Source organism: Engraulis encrasicolus, chromosome 20 (genome assembly GCF_034702125.1).
Source record: "Engraulis encrasicolus isolate BLACKSEA-1 chromosome 20, IST_EnEncr_1.0, whole genome shotgun sequence".
Lineage (NCBI taxonomy): Eukaryota > Metazoa > Chordata > Actinopteri > Clupeiformes > Engraulidae > Engraulis > Engraulis encrasicolus.
Window position 1 is genome coordinate 16,456,071 of NC_085876.1, and position 7,247 is coordinate 16,463,317.

The following is a 7,247-nucleotide window of genomic DNA, read 5'->3' on the forward strand; positions in this document are numbered from 1 at the left end:
AATATTCTTGAAAATAACATTGTTATGAAATAGCTTCCAACATATTGAAAGAAAAGACATTGTACCTTGGGTTAAGAGACAGTTCATCTGAATGAAAACTCTGCATTACATCAATGGGTCTTACATCTGCCACATCATATCATTTCACAATCGTCCAGTTTTACAACATATATATTTTTTAAAAATATGATGGTAACACTTAATTTTAACATTACATCGCTTAGCACTAATACATAATATGTTAACCCATTGATGCCTAAAGCACTTGCAGAAAAGGGTGCTGATGCCATACAAAACTCCAGGCGCCAGGGCCAATGCAACATCCAGCATCAATGGGTTAATGCCTGTATAAGTAACTTGTAAGGCATGTACTAAGCGAAATCAAACATTTGTTAGGTCCTTATTGGGGTTATATTAGGTAATAAATCCCTAATTGTGCATGAACAAGTAATTTGCGAATACATGCCTAACATATATTTGATTTTGCTTAGTGCATGCCTTACAAGTTACTTAGAGCATACAGGCATTAATACTGTATGTATTAGAGCTAATAGATGTAATGCTAAAATAAAGTGTTGCCAAAATGATAATCAAAATAATTCTCAGTAATAATCCTAACAAGCATGAACACAGATAAATTGTCATTAAGTGGTAAATTATAGAGAATCTGTCCTTGAGAAGGAACACAAAATGCTCTTTCTTCAGGTGTTACTTGAAGCTGCATAGGTTGTCTGAATGTCAGTGGATTCAAAAGAGTCATTGAAAGATACACCCATTTCTGTTGTTGTGGACTGGTGGTGTCTACGTAGTAAGTCCTTGTACACTTGAACAGCCATCTTGGCTGCATATTATCGTCATGCCCTGTGCATCTGACAAAGCGTGTACTTGGGCATAAACACATGTTGAGTGATCACTGGGTTGCTGGGAAGCTTTGAGAGAAGTTCTAGTGGTCGTTTGTTGGTTGAGATGGAACGTCATAAACATATTCAAAGAAGGTGAAAACAGAGCTGAGCTGTGCTGGATATGACAAGTTGCAGACCCAGTAAAGCTTGAACAGCTTGTCAATTGTGCAAGTCAGGCCGTCTGCAACGGGAATGGTCACGCGGTCATTCCTGGTGGTGATGACAGACTCTTCAGGTTCCCAATGCAGACCACTAGTGGTTGGGTTGTGGATTCCATCTCAGTGTCAGTAGTGCAGTGAAGAGGGATGTGAAGTTGGTTCCAGACTGAGAAGAAGTAGAAGAGGAGGAGGAAGAAAAAGGACGAGAGAGAGAGAGAAAGAGAGAGAGAGACAGAGAGAGAGAGAGAGAGAGAGAGAGAGAGAGAGACACATCATCAATAATACTTAATAGCAAGTGTTACTTAACTGATTGAAAGGTATGAGCATACCAGTCAAACTAAGTATAGCCGAATCAACTACAGGTATACATACATTGATATCATGACATCTTCTTAGATCTTCATTAAACTGAGTGAATTTAATGTAATACATTTTTAATTTCATTATTTATATATACATATGAAGAGTTTATTTGCAAAACGGTGTATCTACCATTTTTTGCATTTTATTATTGAAAATGGCTGTCCAGAGGTCCTATCACCTATGTGTGAATTCTTGCCATTCAAATATTTTGAGAACATACTTTTTCAACTTACCGGTATATGAAATTCATTTTGCAATGCAATGCAGTGGAATGCCCAATACAAAATTGTTAATTTCCCAACATTCTACAAAATGGAGATACACCGTTTTGCAAATAAACTCTTCATATATATGACCGGTATACGTATGAACTTATACAGTATAATATCAAGGAGCCAAGACTGACTTGCACCAACACACACGCATGCACGCACGCACGCACGCACACACGCACGCACACACACACACACACACACACACACACACACACACACACACACACACACACACACACACACACACACACACACACACACACTCCTACCAATGATGTCAGCGATGCAGAGTCCTAGCTGGCCAATAGTGTGTGAGGTGTTAAGTTCCGCCTCTCCGTGCAGCAGCAGCAGGTTGGAGGGCGGGACCTTTAGCTTGACTGACAGCTCTTCCACTGCATGCTTCAGAAGCTCTGTCTGCAACACACATACACATAAATATTACTTACACACACATCAGCTGTATAGGGTTCTCTACTTTCCATGGCTTCCCCCAACTATAAAACAGATTTATAATACTTCCTGTAAAAAGTCTTTGACTAGGCAAAGCGCTATACAAAACAGATGTCCTGCTCTGTGTGTGTGTGTGTGTGTGTGTGTGTTTACCTGTGCTAGTTGTATTTGGTGTATGTCTGGTCTGTGGCGTATCTTTAAGTTTACCAGTCGTGCCGGTGTGTTCTGCTGATGCTGCTGCGAGCGTTTTCATTGGCTGGTTTTCCTGCGAGGGCGTGGCCTGCATACGATGGCGATGTCTGCATCGTCAGACTCCTCTCCTTCATCCTCCTCCTTTAATTGGCTAGCTGCCGCAGCAATCCCGGCCCCTCTGGTGATGGACGCAGCATCCAGCCTCTTGTTAATCTCCCTGTCACACACACACACACACACACACACACACACACACACACAATGTAAGGAAAGTTGACAAGACACTGTAGAGATAGTGTCAGTGCGTGGCGTGCCTTGAGTGGTGTGGAGGGGGAGGGCGGCGGAACGCCTCAGCACAGTCCTAACACCAACACATACACACACACAACACACATGATGGATATGGTAAGCATACAGCAATAAATGGGAAAAATATTGTAGGGGCTACTGTGTTGACTCATGGTCTGTGTGTGTGTGTGTGTGTGTGTGTGTGTACTCACATTGTGTTTTGCATGGGTTTGGTCACCTGGTCCGAGTCATCTGAGAGTTCGGTACACTGCTTCCCTCACCATCGCTGTCGCTGTCAGAAATCTGTCAAACACACAATATACAGTCTAAAGTTCGCCGTCCGTGTTAGCTGTAACTTATCCAAATACTGCTACTTTATACAGCAGGCAGATATTTACTGACCAAGTTGCTCTCTATGACAAAAGTGCTATGGGCTACTGTGACAGGTAAACAAGAAACAACAGGTTAAAGGGACAGTTTGGTCAATTTCAACATGCAGTTGTATTGCTCACGCTACCCTTGACTTGTCAGTACCTGGTGATGGCACATTTTTCGGCTCAGCCCTTTCCGAGATATGAGCAATTCTAATGGGGGCAGCGTTTGTTTACATTTTTAAAAAATGAAACCTAGGCCAACTCCAAATATTTTCCCAAAAGGTACTGCTGTTTGCTAGTTGTCTGCTGATGTTTTATAACCTTTTGGATGTTTTTGGGAATAAATAAAAATGTTTTTTTGAAATGTAAACAAAGAGTTGCCCCCATTACAATGACCAGGATCTCGGAAACAGCTGAAGAAGAAGAAAAAAAATCTCAGGCACTGACAAGTCCAGGGTAGTGTGAGCATTACAACTGCATGTTGAAATTGACCAAACTGTCCCTTTAACAACTCTTAGCGCTAATTAGTTCTCTACAACTACAAACCGCTGCTGTTCCCTTCCGTTTGGGATCCATATCACCAAACTATAGTTCTCTTGAACTTAACTGCATTGAAAGCCGTGAAAGTGAAAGCCCATTGGGAAACTCCAACTCCGATTGTCATTGTGACACAGCACTCCACAGCACACAAGTGAACACTGCACACTGCACACAACGAAATTGAATTCATGCCTCACCCGTGCAAGGGGGCAGCCCTCAGTGGCGCCCCATGGGGAGCAGTGCGGTGGGACGGTACCATGCTCAGGGTACCTCAGTCATGGAGGAGGATGGGGGAGAGCACTGGTTGATTACTCCCCCCCCAACCTGGCGGGTCGGGAGTCGAACCGGCAACCTCTAGGATGCAAGTCTGACGCCTTAACCGCTCACCCATGACTGCCCTATTGTTATAAGAATATGGCTATGACAGCCTTAAATAGCAGGTTAAAATATGCTCATTGACATTTTGGTGACAACAAGGTCATAACTCTGTACAGCAATGAGGTCCAAACAGAGGCTCTGCATGAAAGTGTTTTTAAAAATTAAAAGACGTTTTAAAAGTGACTATCCTTTGACACATACCTGCACAAAATCAACCAGAAAAGACATCTCAGATTTTACACTGCAGCGGCTTCGGAGGTAGAAGATGTGTGAGAACTGTGTAGCACTTTTCATCTGAAAATGAGAGCAGAAAATTGTACAGCAGTACTTAAATTTCACATTTACCAAAGTCTCTGTGTTATAACAATAACATATATTAACATATTTATCACAATTGCATACAATACAACAATAAGAAAAATAATCAGAAAAAAAATCTTTAAAAAAAACAAATGAAAGGAGGCAGAGGGCCTGTAAGTGGATAGCAATGAGACACATGATCACATAGACAATATGATACACATGGAAACACACACACACACACACACACACACACACACACACACACACACACACACACACACACACACACACACACACACACTTACCATCAGTCTGATCATCCAACTGTTCAATCAGAGTAGGAGCTTGGACAGATGTGGCCACAAGACCTGGGCCCTGATTAAGAGAGAAGAGAGAGGGGGAGAGCACGTTAGTTCCCAGTGCATTGAAGTCTGCTGTTCAACTCTGCCACCTAAAACTCAAACTTCTCTTCAAACGCCATGGTATCGTCACCAATTACCATTGCCTACAAAATCTCGTGCGTGGCCGTTTTATCCCTCGAACAGAGCGTGCATCTCGCACGTCGCACCCTCCATCTGAAACAACTGCCGGTATTTTCCCAACACCGTCATACGAGGTCTACCGAGACAAAACACGACAGTGTTGACCAGTTGCCCATATCTACCATATTCAACTACATACTGAAACGGTGAAAACCACGACACTTACACAGAACTACGGTTCAAAGTTTGTCTATTGACATCGAGCCAACACAAAACAGTGGGATACTGCTTCCTTACTCGTGCTATTCTTTATCATGTACCAGGGTGGCGGACGGTCTGATTTACATGATTTGACGCAGAACTGCTTAACTGAAGTTTAAAATGCTAGCTAGCCCCTGTCACTCTTGCCCCTGTCGTGCCGAAAAGTGAGTGCCTGCCAGAATACGAGTGCCCTCATTGAAACCAATGGAAACCAATGACCAATTTTTCAGACATTTGTTACCCATTTTTGCAGATAAATCCGACACAATTTAAGATGGAAAGCCTATCAATAAAGAATCTGCATTCCTTCTGGAAGTATTACAAAGAACTGGTTACAATTTCAGTATTATTTCCATAAAAGAATCGAAGAATTGTCATAACAAATGTTACAGTTTCATTCAAATAGCTCATATTAAGTGGAGGACGAGTAATGTTTCATAAGCATATTTTAGTTCATAAATTATGTAATTCATTCTGCAAAAATGTGTATAATTTTCTCTCAAAAAATGTCATTGGTTTCAATGAGGGCACTCGTGTTCTGGCAGGCACTCACTTTTCGGCACGACACCCCCTCCGATACCTGTTACTAGCAGCATCCACTTATGCCCCACTACCGGTACTAGCTCTACGTCAATCCATCCGTAGTGTTTCAGTATCCTTGGATAAATTCTGTCCGACGTTCTTTCTTTCTTTTATGTTCAGAAAATAGCTTTCAACTTCACATCAGTAAAGTGCCGCCTGACTTATTTCACACCACCAGCTAATTACCCTATTAGCAACCAATGTTAGCAAACCATCCAATATCACATTTCAAACCTTTCATTTTCCCAACACAAAACGTTTTAACCATTAAGTTAGTCCACATGTGAATTAAAAGAAAATAAATATAATTTATAGTGCAAGCGTTAAAGATCAATAGCTAACTGAGTACCAATAACTAGCTAAATCTGATTGTAGGCTAGCTTAATGTTCACAGAATCACTGAGGCTGTTCCAATGTTCGTACAGCAAACGTTGTGAAGCAGGGTTTGATTTTAACCATAAACTAACGCTAACACTCGTAATTGTTACGAAATTATACAAATAAAGCGAATTACTTACGCCAGCCTCTCTCGGTGTCTGAAGTCAAGTCGCCCGCATCTTGCATTTCCAACGGTAGAAAAGGCGGGCGGAAGTCTGCTTTCAAATGTCCACAGTCACGCGAGGGGACAGCCAAACGGCCGTTAGTTTCTCAATTGCAAGCACGACTCAGAAATGAACCTCTTAACTTCAGGTTTCACACATTCTGTGTAAATCTTACACAAAAATGACACATAATCTGTCAATATGCTGTCTACACACATCTCAATGTGTTATTTTTTGACACATCTGTTTAGGCAGTGTATCCCACAGTGCATTGCGTTCTTCAAAATACGGGTAAAGCATCCGTAGAATGAGATAACGGAAAAATCCTTCATACGAATACGGTAGTTTGTACCGTTTAATTACGGACATTTTTTACTGTGTGGACATGTTTTTAATTGCAGCGGCATCATGTGCAATCTATAAATACTGTATCACATAATAAGGACAATAGGATGATGATTATCCTTGTGAAAGAGATTTTGAATGGCACTTTGCCTTCCTGTTAGGGCAGCCAGAAAACAATATCAGCAATCGGGGCAGTGATGGCCAGCATATGGACTCAATACAGTATTGTTTTAATTGCAGCAGCGCTATATGTGTAATGTTTTGGTACTGTATCACATAATGATAAGGACAATAGGACGATGATTATTTTTGCATAACATCTTAACTAACTGTGTACGTATGTGTGTGTGCGAGTGTGTGTGCACGCATGTGCGTACGTACGTGTGTGTGTGTGTGTGTGCCTATGGGTCGGGACCCCCCTTATGGGTCTCCAAAGATCCACAGGGGGTCGCGGAGCCCTCTTGATTTTAAGGGGTTTCGTTTTAAATATATATAGCCCATGTTGAATAAAAGACAAAGCATTTAACTTATAAATGCATAGACGCAACAAATTGTAAGTGCTACATTAAACATTTATTCTATATTTGACCAAAGACGAATTGAGGAATAAAATAACTAAAATAAGTTTTCGCAGGAAACGGAGGGCATCTTGTGACTCCGTCTCGTGCGGGCGCTCGCGTGGTTGGGTCACCAAAGCTTACAATAGTAAAAACATGGGTCCCTTAAGAAAAAGGTTGGGAACCACTGTGTTAGAGAGTGAGAGTGAGAAATCCATCTAGACTCTACCTCTGAGCTGAGGCATGGAAGGCAAT

General features: G+C 41.6%; 2 long non-coding RNA genes across 2 annotated transcripts; both read right to left on the reverse strand.

Moving 5' to 3' along the window:
* Positions 1 to 955: 955 nt before the first annotated feature.
* On the reverse strand, positions 956 to 3,633 carry LOC134435753 (uncharacterized). Its single transcript, XR_010032086.1, has 4 exons — positions 2,841 to 3,633; positions 2,356 to 2,557; positions 1,968 to 2,112; positions 956 to 1,226 (listed from the first exon to the last, which is right to left on the reverse strand). It is a non-coding gene; the product is annotated as an uncharacterized LOC134435753 (long non-coding RNA).
* Positions 3,634 to 4,137: 504 nt separating this feature from the next.
* Positions 4,138 to 6,387, reverse strand: LOC134435754 (uncharacterized). The gene is made up of 3 exons (XR_010032087.1): positions 6,067 to 6,387; positions 4,529 to 4,598; positions 4,138 to 4,214 (listed from the first exon to the last, which is right to left on the reverse strand). It is a non-coding gene; the product is annotated as an uncharacterized LOC134435754 (long non-coding RNA).
* Positions 6,388 to 7,247: the final 860 nt, after the last annotated feature.